We start from the raw sequence: 15,477 nt of genomic DNA, 5'->3' as shown, positions 1-15,477 counted from the left end.
GGATTTCTGAGTTCGAGGCCAGCCTGGTCTACAAGGGGAAAAATTTCAGTATTTAGGTTATTTTAAGCAAACAGAACAAAAACAAAACAAAAACAACAACAAAAAAAAAAAAAAAAAAAAAAAAAAAAGAAGGAATGTAAGAAAGTAAAATGGAATTGAGTAAAAGAACAGGTTATTGTGGTTATTGGTTTTAATTCCCTGGGTTTGAAAAATGTGTGCTGATTATATGTAAGGTTCTTATTCACATGTTCAACTTTTGAACATGTTGTTAAACAGTGTTCTCATGTAAAAACACTCCTACTAATGTTTTGTTCCTTCAATTTACACAGTAAGTAGCTCCTCTCACCTCTGGCATTTGGGTTTGCTGCATGGTTTCCACAGCTCAAACGATGGGTGACAACAGTGAAGTTGTTTCTACCTCATCACTGCAGAGAAGTAACAACCATGGTGTTTCTTATGGCTAAGTAATATAATAGATTTATTAAATACATTTTAAAATATAGTGTTTTTCCCCTTATGATAGCTTTTTTTAATGTATTAAAACTTTCAAATAAATAACTCATAAATTAAAAAAAAATTACACCAGGCAGCAAATCATAGAAGGTTATTTTCCTTGTTATTGCATTATTCAAATATAAGGACACTAAATGAAATTTGTGCATATTTTAGTCACCAACTACATAAAAATTTGGAATCATTTTCTGGAATGGAATCATATCTATTGAACTAAAATTCCTGGTATATTATTCAGAAAATGAAATTTAGTTAAATCTAGTATGATATGTTTTTCAACTTTGACCTAATTATTTAAGAATCTACTAATATTACCTAGCCTTTTTAGGATTATTAATTAACACACTTTTAAGTTGTTTTAGAGGATGCAGTTCATTTCAGATAAGATGCTATTAGCTATGTTGCTAGGGTATAGTAAGCCACAGGTATAACTAATGAGGTCAGGAAATAGGGGAAGGGTAAATATGAAGAAAATTGGGAGACCTTTGCAGGCCTCCAGTGATTTCCTACTTTATTTACAAGCCAGGTCAGCTTGATCTCCTCAGGCAAAGAAGGAAGGATGTCAAGAGAGGCTTAGGGAAACTCAGTGTTTTAAGCTTCTCAGCTTAACCCTAAAGCACTCCACTGCCCTTAGAAGCTTTCTGACTCTCCTGAAACAATCGGATCTAATGATTTAAAGCCAAGCTTTTATGTGCGTGCTTTTCTTGGCTTGCTTTCTTGCTTACCTCTAAGCTCTCAAATACAGAGAAAAATGATGAATCCCCCTTACAATCTCAGAGTCAGCTGTACAACTAGACAGACTAAACAGTGAAGAGCTAACAGGGATCCTGGAACCATGCTTCTAGAGGTTGTTCATCAACACCAGCAGACATGATTGACTACTTGACTGAGTGGAAACATTGCATGCTAAAGAAGCTCTGCACACCATTTACTAATAACAAAAACCTCAATGCTGCTCAAGGGCAAGGGCGTGATCACACAAATAACTTGAGTCATTATGCATAAGCCATTTGAGTCACCATTTCCATGTTTCTAGTATTCAATTCCAGTCTCAATTCGATTTAATCACTGCTGAGTCAAGAATTTGCACAGTACAAGGGATTTTGATATATATCTTGGTGGATTGAAAATACAAGTAAAGAATAAAGTAACAAAGAGTCTGCCCAAAACCACAAGAATGGAAGAATAAGAGAAACTTCCCTCATAATTTTTCTCACTTCATTTAGGTAACAATAAATGTTTTTAAGCCAGTGGTATAAATTCACTCTTTCTGACTTTAATTCCTTCTTATATGTTAAACAAAGTACTTTGAAATATTTAATTTTCATAGGGACAGCTGCTTGAAAGCATGTAAAATCCTGAAAGATGGAGGAGTGGGGGCAGATGAAAACAAAGACCCATGTTCCATCTTTCCTGGTCCCTGTGATCTGAATCCAGAGAGTTTCAGAAGCAGACAGAAATGGGAAGCGAAGGTTTCAGAGACATCGTGTAACAGTGAAGAAAATGCTAAGATAACAAGAGCGGCCCAAAGCAAAGTAAAACAAGGGTTCCTTAATTCAAACTTGCCTTCAAAATCTATCATATTCTTAGTGGATCTAAGGAAAGGAATTCAAGAAAGTATTAATGTTGTTTGCTATCCTGAGCACAGACACTCAGAAGAGGAGATGGAAGGATGTCCAAGAGAATAGATGGATGAGTGATGCAATTTTCTATCTTGTTATGTAGATGGAGGATCTTAGTCTATTTTTATTCATTGTCATGGCTACTTGAATTGCACAGAACAAAATGAATGAATTGCATAGCATGAAACACAGTTTCAAAAACAGAAAGGCCTTGATATTTTTATATATTTACAAGATTTTTAGATTTTACATATACATACACACAAGTATTTATATATTTATATATGTATATATGCATATATATGCTTCAATCTGTTATAGTTAAGCAATGTTGAAAAATCATTTCAAGTTTGATAGTTTTCTCTTCGTAGGACTAGAATTAATGAACAGCCCACACTTATGTACCTCAAATCTAAAAAAACATTGTCCATTTTCTGCTTCTTCTGGGAATACCTTACTCTGTCACTCAGAGAGAGATGCAATGTTCTAACTAAATCATGTGTGCCATCTATATGCAGTGTATCTTGGTCTGTTGAAAAGTCCTAGATGTGAGTGAATATGTCCTGCTCTACTTCTTACAAATGTATTGCAAAATACAACTTTGAAATTTGATTTCAAAAAAGAAAAATCTTTATTACTCTCAGAAATAATTTTGCTGCTGTAGTTCAAAGTGCTCTTCTCTCAGTAGATTTTAGGTTTAATTTGTCAGAAAAATATTCTTGGAAATGAACTGCCCTTTCTATGATTCCAGACAAAAGCAAAAATGATATTGATTTAAGTGAGAAGAATTCTATTGCTAGATAGTAGAAATTAGAAATTACCTTGAGTATACTTCTCAGTCAAAAACTAAGCTTATGAAAAGGAATATTACAACCAAGTGTACATTATTTTATGATGCCTAAGAGAATCAGAATATGTCAACTTCCTGGGGATAAATACACGAATAAATACACTTATGTAAATACATAGAAGAACACAGCATTGGATAGAAAAGATCATGATACACTGTTTTTTTTTTTGTGTGTGTGTGTGTTCATTGATTTAGGAAGCTCCAAAAATAAGAAAGTGATCCAAATATTTGGCTCCAAGATTAACATCTTTTCAACTGAGAGAGAAAAGAGGGAGATGGAGGGAGGAAGGGAGAAGAAGAGGGAAGGAGGGAGGAAGGGAGGGAGGCAGGGGAGAAAGAGAGAGAGAGAGAGAGAGAGAGAGAGAGAGAGAGAGAGAGAGCTTAAATTGTTATCTTTGTGATTTCTGCTTAAAAATGTTTTCACCACAAAGTTTTATATTTATTCCTGAGGAATATTTGCAATTTTCTGTATAAGGACATGTTTATTTATAGCACTTTTCATTTTTAAGGGTATATTCTTGTTATATTTAATGTCATAATAGATAAACTAACATGTTATATTTAAAGAAGCAACAGAGAGAAGTTAACTGACATTGTTCATGTTTATAAGTTCCACAGATGCATACAAGGATTTGAAGACAAGACCGTTCAACAGACTACACTGTCTTCTCTCTCCAATGAGATGATGGAGAAGGAATGGAAAGAACCCATAAAGCATGAGACCATAGTCAAAAGTCATGTCTTTCCTTTTACTAAGAACCTCAGTTTCTGTTATGGTTTGGTCTATTGCTATATATTGTAAAGCTAAATTCTATACTCAAAGGTTTAGGCCTACCAGTGACTTATGTTCATGAGATTTTGTCATGCAAACATTATTCTTTGGTTTAAAACTATTGGTTAAATAAAATTGGCTTCAGCCAGTTACTAGAGTGATTAGAGGTAGGAAGTTTTGCAGTGACCTGGTTGGAGGAGAGACTGGGGGAAAAGAGGAGGAAAGAGAGAAAGGAGGATGCTGCCATGAGTGGAGAGGAATCATGAGCACATGACCACAAGAAACAGTAAGTATCTGTGGTCTACCACTACAAAGGTAGCCAGGCCTGCATTTAAAATAGTAGATTACTGGTGACCCCCCCCCCCCAGTAATTTTCGAAATAAAATAACCATAGTCAGAATCTCATTTATTTGTAAGGTAGTCAAGGATAAGTTAAAATTGTTTGTAGTACAAGTTTCAATGTATTTCTTCCAATAATAAACATTAAAATATATGACAGATACTGTACTCTTCATCTTTAAAAGGGGATCAGTTTTCCATATAATAGTAACACAATATCAATGGAAGGATATAATTAATTCATAATATACATTTAGTTAACAATGGAAGCTCTATGTTCAAAACCATAAAAATTCTCAAGATGTAGATTTGTGTAATGGTCTCCATCTATTGGAAACTGCAGTTTCCTTAAGGAGATTGTGGGGCACTGATAGGCAGCCTATTTTGGTTGAATGAGGCTTGCTCCAGTGACCCAGTAGAAAACTCTACAAAGGACAGAAAAGCAAGCCATGTTTCCAGATTCAGGTGCCTGACACCACAGAGCCCCCATTTCCATGATTCTGTGACTATAAGTCACATAGACAATGTCCCAAGCTTCTGGAATTCTGGCTAGACTGCACCCTCAAAGTTACCTGACTATATCCAGGTATGTTCCTCCCCACAGTTACCTGATAGCCCAGCCCACAATAAAAGGAGCTGCTTGGCCCCTCCTTGCTCTCTTTAAGCTCTCTTTCTTACTCTCTGCTCTAGCCCTCCTTCTCTCTCTCTCCCTTCCCCCTCTCTCTACATGGCCATGGCCGGCCTCTCTCTCTCTCTCTCTCTCTCTCTCTCTCTCTCTCTCTCTCTCTCTCTCTCTCTCTCTCTCTCACTCTCTCTCCTCTCCCGTCTTTCTTTCCCCCTGCTTTCTAAAATAAAGCTCTAAAACCATAGACTCTCTGATCATCAAGGCCTGCCTTGTGCCTTGCTTGAAAGATGATATGAGATAGGGTTTCCCCTAAGGAGCTGTGTCTAATCTCCGGCCTGATGGCCTTCCTACACTCCAGCCACTGGCTGGACCAAGGACTCATGCTCACATGGGAACCACTCAAGGACTCCCTTTCTCCCTGCCCTCTCCTCCATTTAGCCCTGGCGATGACTGAGCCACCCGCAGGGCCTTCATTCTGTTCTCAGCTCTTCATGGTGTCCAGCATGAGATGCCCAAGGCTGAGAACCTGGTACTAGAACTGTCCCTTGTTCACCACCCACTGAGGGATTTAGTGGCTTCACACAGCCAGGCACCTACATGGATCCTATGGAAGAGTGCAGCAGTTCTTCCCTATCTGCCTGCCCAGAGCACCGGAACTCTGGCAGGATGTATGTTTTCTCCCACTCCCTTTATCCCCTCCCATCCCAACCCTTGCTCACTGCCTCGCAGAGTCAGGACTATATTTACATATAGGGAGTTGTGTAAACCAGGCCTAATGGATGAATCTGTAATAAAATTTTGCACCTAGAGCTCAAAGATTATTGAAAAAGGAGCAGAAAGATTTTATCAGCCAGAGAGTCAGGGAATTGCTATGATATTGTATCTCCTAGGAATGTCACAAGCTATACCCATAAAGTCTCATTAACATGACTGCCTAAACACAAGCTGAACAAAGACTATGCTAGATTTGCTAAAGTGTACAGAGAAATGAAAGAAGCCTCCAACTTCCCTTAAGAACTTTGAGCATCTAAAGAATGCTGAGAATTGGAGAAATTATCTAAGCTAGAGAAAAGCATGCCAACTACTCAGTCCTAAAATCATATGTAAGAGTAACATTATACAGATTAAGTAGGCTCCATTTACACATGTGTATATAACAACAAACATTCGAAAGGGACAGTGAATTTTAAAGGGAACAAGACGTTGGTGGGAGAAAAGATGGAAAACGGTGTAATTATATTATAATCTCAAAATAATGATAAATCATTTTACCAGTATATTTTGCATGTAAAAATGTATCTATTTAATTCTGTTACTCTATTTTTTACTTCTAATTATAAGTTATAAATAATATTAGTTAATAAATAACTAAAGAACTCCATAGGCTTTAAACTTCCATATTCCTACATTTGTTTAGCAAATATAAAAATAATTTGTCCAAAACAGCATGGCCAGTTGACTATCAATATGTATTCTGAAGACTAAAATTTGTTTGATATCTTTCGTAACAATGAATGAGTTGGTATAAACAATAAGAAGTATATGCATATCTGTTAAGCCATGATTTTGAAAGAGAGCCAGGAGGATTATATAGAAGGGTTTTAATTGAGAAAGATAAAAGTGTGTAATTACAGTATAATCTCAAAAATTAAAGTAATTTTTAATAACATGAAAATCTAGAATCACCAAAATCTGATAAAAATGTGAACAATAACTTTCATTATTTACTATTGGAAACCCAACAATAGCACAATCTTAGGAAGACAAGCTTATAGTTTCTTATGAGATTAAACTGCAGATAGCACACAGTCAGGCAATCATAATCATAAAATTTTCCCTTTATTAGCTGAAATGTACAAACAAACCAATGTTGTCCAAAAATAGTTCACAGAACATTGATCGATGATTCCCCAAATTATAAAAAACCAAGGCACATTGTTGTCACTGTACGCACGAGAAGAAACTGTTCCAACCATTTAGTAGAATAGTATTTGGCAATAAAAATGAAATAAGCTATCAAACAATGGAAAAATATAAACAATTCAAAATTCATAATACTCTATGAAGAGAGCCATTCAAAAAACATTATACTTACTGCCTTACATGGGTTATAACATTATGGAAGTCTATTAAAGGCAAAGCAGTGGACAAAATAATCAAATGGCAGAATTCCCCCAGAAAATACTGTGTAAGCAGAGACACGTCAGGCAAAAGGCAATAAAATGTATTCTCGGAATATTATTTTGGCAGATATCTGACACCCTGAGTGGAGAAAATCTCTCGAACACATGATGTGATATCTTAACAAAACCTATAGAATGTAAAAATATAATGGTCTAATAGCTAGGGTACATTCCTTGAGATATTGTGAGACCCCGACTTAGAGTGTTTCTCTCTAGAAGGTAAAGCCCCTGGATGTTCCCCAAGCTTGTTTTCCCTGATCTCTAAAAATACAGCCAGAAAGAAGCTCTTTGTTCTCTATAGCTAGCAAAAAGCCTTTTTGTTTCTATATTGTACAACCAGAGATGCCTGCCTTCCTGTGCCGAGGACATGGAGATAAAAATTCAGAAAGAACTCACTCCCCACTCCTGCCTTGTAAATTTCACCAAGGACACCTGGAAGAGAAGAACTCTTCCCAACTCCTCCCAACTCTCCTCCCAACTCCTCTCAACTCCTCAGCTAGCTGTTAAAATCCCCCTACTGTCACTGCTCCCTGTTGAACTCCCCTGCTCTGCATGGTGGAGCGACTTCGTCCTCAGCTAGCTGATAATAAAACCTCTTGCAGTTTGCATCAGAAGTGGCTTTCTCTCAGGACACTGGGATGCTGGCCAGCTCATCCTGGGACTTGAGCGGAGGCCCAGCATCGGGGGTCTTACAATATCAGGCACAAAAAGGCAAGATGTTTGGGAGGTGGAGGTGCCAGACCTTCTAGAATGTACCAGAGATCTGGGAGGTGAGAGTCTCAACTCAAAGTCAATGACCTTAGATGAAATGTTCAACAGTGGGGAGAGGGAACTTGTAGATTTTACCTCCAGCAGAAAGACAGGGCATCAAGTGGAGGGATGGGGTTGCCATCCCACAGTCGACAAGTCTGACCCAGAATTTTTCCTGTCTAAAAAAAATGCAGGGACAGAAATGGAGAAGAGATGAGGGAAAGAAGGTTCAGTGCCAGGCCCAACTTGGGATCCATATCAAGAGGAGGCTCCAAGGCCTGACTCTTATTACTGATGCTTCGGTGAGCCTACAGACAGAAGCCTAGCCTGGCTCCCCTGTGAGAGGCCCACAAGCAAGTGACTGAGACAGACACAGATAACAACCAACCAACAGACTGAAGTTGGGGTGCCCTGTGATTGAATAAGGGAAAGGGTGGAAGAAATTGTGGAGGAGGACAACACCAGCAGTCTAAACTAACCTGCCCCTGCCCCCACTTGAGATCTCTGAGACACTTAGGCACCAACCAGGCAGCATATAATAGCTGGTACTAGGCCTCTGACACATAATTTTATTTTTCTTTACACCTAAAATTATTGTAAAATTTACCTATTTCTAAAGTAATTATATGTAAACATTCCTGAAACACACCTGGCATGCTGAAAACAAATCTATTACATATAGTTACTGTTAATTACTGGACAATCTCAGTATGTTTTTCTGTTTTAAAAAGGTGAGAATTAGAACTTTCTTCCCATGCTTTGCGTTGATACATGCGGAGACCCTGTGACAATGCTTAAACCTACCCTCACCATATTGCGATTAATAAAAAGTGTAACATACTCAAATTCATTATCTTCTATTAGTCTAAGAAACTCTGTGCCCAAATCCTCTCATTCATATTTCATGTTATGAAGAATAGTATTCAAATATTAACTTGCATGACTCAAGGAAGAATTTAAATGAGCTGAAAACAACATGGTAGAGAAAGCTCATGCACATATCTAAGGTCATAGACAAAGTCAGATATGTAATAAGAAAAGCTGATAGATCGATCTCAGAGATACCTGCTTTGGGGATAAAATGAAAGGAAATATTGAACATAGGAAAGAACACCTGTTGAAATTAAAAAAAAAATGATATAAAATAAATTTCATCTGGAGAGATTGGCCAGTAGGGAAGAGCACTGGACCCTAATACAGAGGATGGCTTTTAGTCTCAGCATACACTTGATGGTTTGTAAACATCCCTAACTTAATTTCTCAGTGATCCAATACCCTCTTCAGATACTTGCAGTAATTGCACTAATATGGTACAGAGACATAATTTTCATGAATATGTCAAAAATCAATATATCTTTTAAAATCATAACACTGAAAGATAATCTCAGAGAACACAGAAATCATTTCACTGGAAAGTGCAACAATAAAATATAAACACTTCTGCTTAAGCAGTATTATCAAACTCAGTTCATTGCACTGGACTTAGAACCTTCTCACTTCCTTTTTACATGTGCTAATGGCCTACTGTAGAATGTCACCCACATCCCTACTCTACAAACTAGGAAAATAGCTCACAAGAACATACATTTTGCACAATCATGTAACCTGAGTTCAAATCCCTAACATCCATTTAAAATGCTAGGCATCCTGAGTAGCTGCAACTACTTTAGGGATAGCATCCTTTCCAGTAGTTCGGGAACCACATGAAGACCAAGTTACTCATCTACTTCATGACTAGGGAGGCCTAGGTACAGCCACTATATGTTCTTTGGTTATGATTCAGACTCTGAGAGCCCCAAAGGGAAGGGGTGGGGGAAGGATTGTGGGAGGGGTGATTGTGACGGGGCAGTGAGTAGGATGCAAAGTGAATAAGTAAATAAATTAAGTTTAAAAATTGCTAGGTAAATTGTTCAAGCTTGTCTGGCCAGACCTAGAGATGGGATTCAGAATAAGAGGTAAGAGGAACAGTGATGTTTACTGGTTACTAGCCTAGATCAAGGTTCAATGCAAGAGTTCCTGTTAAGAGAATAAGGTGGAGAATAATAGACTGGGTCAGTTGATAGTCTCCTTACACTTCTGATATATGGAGAGGAGGTTACAACTGCATACCACATGTATACATGGGTATGCATATACTGCATATACACCAAGACACACATGTTCATCCACTCACACACACACATACATATACACTCTCATACACACACACACACACACACACACACACACACACATTTTGAAAAGCTTTATTTCCATATCAGGTGAGTGGTATTTTCACTTATGATTGAATTGAAAGCATGAATACATGAATATCTTATTCTTTTTGTTCTAGGCAAAAATTGACCTACATACACATTTAAATGCAAATTTCACAATTTTATTCATTGATTATATTTAAGTTTAGCTCTTATCTTCAACCCTGTGTTTATTTAATACAACAGACTATGTTGTGGAAAAAAATGTAAAGTTACCAAAACCTTCTTCATACCGTTTGGCAATGAATTTTCAGTAGGAGAATTCTCATTCATAATCTTGTCAATAAGTAATACTATATTGTTTTGTTTTAATAATATCTAGATCAGTGGTTCTCAGCCTTCTTAATGCTGCAACCCTTTATTGTAGTTAACACAATCCAGCTATTCATGTGGTGATGCCCAACTACAAAATTACTTTTGTTGCTACATCACTGGAATTCTGCTACTATTATGAATCATTGTGTAAATGGATTCATGGAGATGGAAGTTTGTTAAAGGGATCATAACCCACAGGCTGAGAATCGCTGATCTAGATAGATTTAAGATGTCCTATAACAGGTAGTTCTAATATCCATTCCTTTTAGGATATATACATATGCAGATCAATAATATAAGCCTTGCATCAAGTTACCAAAAAGTTTGCTTGTGTTTGTCTCATATAGTCTTGTTGAGTGTTGAAAAAATTTTGCATTAAGTGATCATCTTCAGGCTGTAATAGAGAAGGAGACAGCAGGTTGTCTTCCTGGAAGAAGGCCACAGTAAGGCTCAGGAACAATTGTGTCTAAAAGTGATATGAGGACCACCATTTTCTCCTAAAATCAGATGTTATAGCACATCTTGTTTATGCCTATGACAGTTCACAGTTACAAAAAGAAAAAAAAAAGAATATTTGAGAATTCAAAAATGCACTCCCACATGTACATTGACACTAATTCTACCATTTTTTTTCCTGTTCTCCTGTACTTTTTAATATACAAAATCCTCTCTCTCAGTTTGATTCTCTTTGCTCTTTCTGAGAGTACTTGAAAAGCAGCATTCAGGGAGAGTCCTTGTCTTGGACAGATATTTGAGAATAATGCCAAAATAAGTTTCTTAGATTACTTATAATGGTCTCTCCTTAACCTTTAAATTTCACTAAATGAGCATGGTTATATTTAAGCTATTAAAGGTTAAATATTTATATACATTAAGAAATTCAAAGAATGAGAAGCAAAGGAGACATTTATTTTACTTTGAAAATGGACTTCTTACAAACCTTAAAAGTTTCTGTTTTGTGGGTGGCACTAGAAAAATGTCTCAAGTATTCATGCCTTCCAAGCAGAATAAATGCAGCAAGAAGGTAGCATTACCTTGCTGTGCTTCGGGGAGTATAACACGGGGAGAAAGAGCCCCCTAATGGTTCAGAGAGCTACAGAAACAGAGGCGAACATCCTTTCTCAATTTATGTTTCAGCGTGGTTAAAATGAGTAATCAGGAGAGACACCTGATACTATGGGAGTTAATGAGAAGGTGAATAAAAGGTCAAATCGACTTCTCTCACAAAGGCAGAGAGAGGAGAGAAACTCAAGATGAACTGATTGAGTAAAATGTATATTTCAGACTCTGAATGACTCTTTAGGTGTCTCACTCCGAGGACACTAGTCTTCCTTGTTCTTGTTTGCAAATAAAAATAAAAATAAAAATAAAGAATGCAGGGGGCATGTTAATTAGATATTTGGAAATTGAAGTGCTGATTTAATAAGAACTCTCTTGCTCCAATCATTGAATATTTCCTGCTAACTACATGGGGCATCAAATATTCTAAAAGAAATTGCAAATTTATAAGAAATAATAGAAGAATAAAAGAAACATTGAGAGTGTTGGAAGAACGTGAGAGGTACAGGGCTTATGATGTTATTTCAAAAAGATTTTAAAAGAAGAGCGTACTTCTTATAGAAAAATCCTATAAATATTTACATATACCCATGCTAAAATTTAAATAAGCGTAGAAAAACATACAACACAATTGAGGAGTAGTCTCTTTTATAGAATAATACAACATGACCTATAAAGAAGTAAGAAAACTGTACTATAAAAACAGATTTGTAGACTGTTGTAGGAAAATTATTAAGATATAATATTGTTAAAATTAATCATTTACTTGAAACTAAGTTATGTTTTCTTAAAAGATAAACCAAATAATTTGCATAAAATAAAATTTGCATAATGCTACTCACAATTTTGACATACTCCCCAGAATGTATAATAAACACAGGATGTTGATTGTAGTAATAGATTTAGCAAATTTAAAACAAGCTTTGAGGTTCTGTTTTAGAAAACTCTATTGCATCAATAAAAGTATATGCTAGCATGCCTTCAGTTCCAAGTCTGGTAATATATTCTTAGGCATAATATTCAAAAGAAAACATAAAAATTTGTTCCAGTGACTCAATTTAAACTAATAAGCAGTACTCCATAGCTACATGATACGTGGATATAGACACAGAGAGACAGCAATAGAGAGACAGAGACAGAATGATAGAGTTATATGGCTTCTACCCAAGCCATATTTTATGTAATTTCTATTCACATTATTGTTATCCTCTTATGTATTGTCATGACCAAGAGCATTATCCAAGCATCTAAAAGTATAACTGAAACACATGTGATATAATGAAGAAATATGTTTTGCATATATGATTTAAAAATAAATCTAAAGTGTGATAAAAGCCACAAATATAACAGTCAGAATAAGTTAGGTCCTTAACTTCAAATATTGTATTCTCAAGAGGCTTGGAAATCTTGCAATTATTTAAAAATTGGAATAACATACTCAAAAGTTTTGATAACTTAACAAATAGTGGTATATTCTCTGATACAAGGATCAATCTAGGGAACTTCACTCCAAAGGACAGTAAAACTCTCACTGTACATTAGCTTTTCATTGATCCAAAAGTAAATACCCTTACATGTTAATATCACACATCGTTTTACTTCCTGCAAGCAAGAAATAGACCCCTTTCATCACTATGTTATCTCCTTGCAGTTGATATTTTGACCCACACCCTAAGGTCAGTCACCTCTATCGATACTGCATTGCTCCAGCCCTTATGTCTGTTCCATTCCAACAATTTCTTGAGAATTCATTTTCTAAAACCCTGTTCCCAGGAGAGAATTTCATATTGGAAAGAGCACATATTTTTACAGGCCCTTTGCCTGCACATACCATCTCTGACACTTTAAATATTAATGGATAGGACTGCAGCTCAGCAGTGAACTCCAGAATGCCTAAGCATCCCAGGAATCAGATTGCATTCCCTTGCACGGGACTCTTTCAAGAACAACAAAACATACACAGCCATAATATAAGGACAGCCTAATGTCACATTGTTGGGACAGAGCTTGCTTACTCTGAAAAGTTAAAGCTGAACTGAGAAGATAGATTTCAGAAAGAATAGCAAACCGAAAGCAAACAGTAGCTTCTATGTCTGCGTCAAATTTAAACTTACAGTTCATGCAATAACGGTCTTTCTTGACAAGGTTCCATTATTAAAGTTACTTAACAGCAAAGAAAGAATATTTCTGAACATGTTTGAACACTGTCACTAGAATGCCCTTACTATTTTAAGGATAGACTTGGCTAAATTCTCTTCCATATGTGGAGAATGTACTGCATAAACATATCATGTGATGTTTGTATTAAAAAGTGCATGCACTTGTGGAAAACCTGGAAATATATTCATTTAAACATATGCCATTACACTTTATAGATTTGACTCTAATGCTCTTCTGCAAATTCAGTTTTGAAAGCAAGCTTAGCTACTAAATATCATACTGTGGCTGTCTAAAAGGAAACACATGGAAAAAAATGGTAATAATTTCCTTACCTGGAGCATGAAACTGTTCTCTTTGCAATGTAGAAAGGAAGAGGTGCTGGGTTAGGGCTTGATTCTTGTTTTCTCTTGAAATCTGCTTTAATGCTGCACGAGTATGTTGAGCTATTCCAAGGTGAAGTCTGTTATTTCTCGCTGGCTCTCAGAGCTGACATCCTTTTGTAAAAGAAAAAGCAGTCAGTAAGTTGTTGACTGAGGCAGCTGGGAAGCAGGATTATCTGGCACCAGCAGCAACAGAGCAATTCTCTCTCTCTCTCTCTCTCTCTCTCTCTCTCTCTCTCTCTCTCTCTCTCTCTCTCTCTCNTCTCTCTCTCTCTCTCTCCCCCTGATGCTCACTCAGCTCTAAGTCTTAGCTCCTGCTGCTGCTATGTAATCAATCTAGCCTGTCTGAAGCTAATAGTCCCCTATTTAACCAGCCAATCAATAGCAAGGATCCCACTGCTAGTCCCAGGAGCCTTTTCCAAGAGTGGTACAAACAATAAGAGTTTTGCCAGCAGTTTAGCCAAGTATTTTTCATTATTTTATCTCCCTTAGCGATAGGATTTGAGAGAACAGAGGCTCAAAGGCAGCTCAGTGTTATTACAGATTTTTGCATTTAAAACTTTAACCCTTCCTTTCCAACTGATAGAAATGCATTCTTATGCATATTCACCATTTCTTTCATTATTTGAGACATGTTGCAGAATGTTAACGAGTAAATATAATCTCTTGAACTCCAATATATCAGCAGCACAGCTACCTACAGTGGAATCTCCTAAGGGCTAGAAACAACAATGCCTCCAGCAACCTGTATCTCAGATCAGTAAAAGAACACCCAGTCTGTTGAATGATGTGAGTTATCCATTTTCTTCTTGAGAAACTGTGATCAATATTTTTGTTTCTCATAAAAGTGACAGATGATATTTGTAGATATTTTTGAAACAAGATGTGAGTCAGATGGCACTGTATAAAATATTTTTTGAGAGCATAAATCTACAAATAGATCTCAGAGGGAATCAAACAGAACATCTCACACATAGTTCAAACCTTCAAGGTTAAGAAGATTTTCTTCTTGAAGTGACACTTTCCTTGCTCAGCAACTGTGACTGGCCATCATAAAGAAATACAAAATAAGCCTTTGGAGAACAGACTGTGCACTCATTTCCCACATGCTGCCAGAAAATGGGAGAAGATCGAAAGAAAATAAGACAAGAGAATATAGGCTCTTAGTTCAACCCAATTCTTTCTCAGTTTCTAATACAAGAGCCAGCACTTTCCTTACTGTTATCCTTTGTGATCAAGCAGGCCTTTAATGGCTTTTTACTTTTTTATAATCAACCACTATACATGTAAAGAAAATTGCAGAATACTTTACTATAATTCAATTCCCAACAGGTATTAAATTCCAAACAGTAGTTTCTAACTTCAATGCAAGCAAAAACAGATAAAGTGTTCAATGCTTGTTTCTATGACTTGAGGATAACCAGGGAAGAGCCCATAAGATATGTATGGATATATAGTTAGGCTTAATTAACATTCGAATTATAAAGTGACGTAACTACTCCTTGAAGAATTGTTTCTAGATTTACTTGACTCAATTCAGTGAATAGCAGGCCATTCTTGGCTTCCAAAATTTGCTTTTACTAACAATTAATGAGCTAGTGTAATAAGAGACATTCTTGTGACCTTGGTAATTTTGTTGTATTGTCCTCTAATT

General features: G+C 36.4%; 1 protein-coding gene across 2 annotated transcripts in view; it reads right to left on the bottom strand.

Moving 5' to 3' along the window:
* Nucleotides 1–14,010, bottom strand: part of Cdh18 (cadherin 18) — an 867,298-nt gene extending 853,288 nt beyond the window's left edge. For both annotated transcript variants that reach the window (XM_029470125.1, XM_029470124.1), the window contains exon 1: nucleotides 13,776–14,010. The gene's annotated coding sequence lies outside the window, so the exon portion shown is untranslated. The remainder of the gene's footprint in view (nucleotides 1–13,775) is intronic.
* Between the last annotated feature and the right edge of the window lie 1,467 nt (nucleotides 14,011–15,477).

The sequence above is a fragment of the Mus caroli genome, chromosome 15 (assembly GCF_900094665.2).
Source record: "Mus caroli chromosome 15, CAROLI_EIJ_v1.1, whole genome shotgun sequence".
NCBI classification, from domain to species: domain Eukaryota; kingdom Metazoa; phylum Chordata; class Mammalia; order Rodentia; family Muridae; genus Mus; species Mus caroli.
The sequence above is the reverse complement of the archived record's forward strand: the minus strand, read 5'-3'. Positions and strand labels throughout refer to the sequence as shown.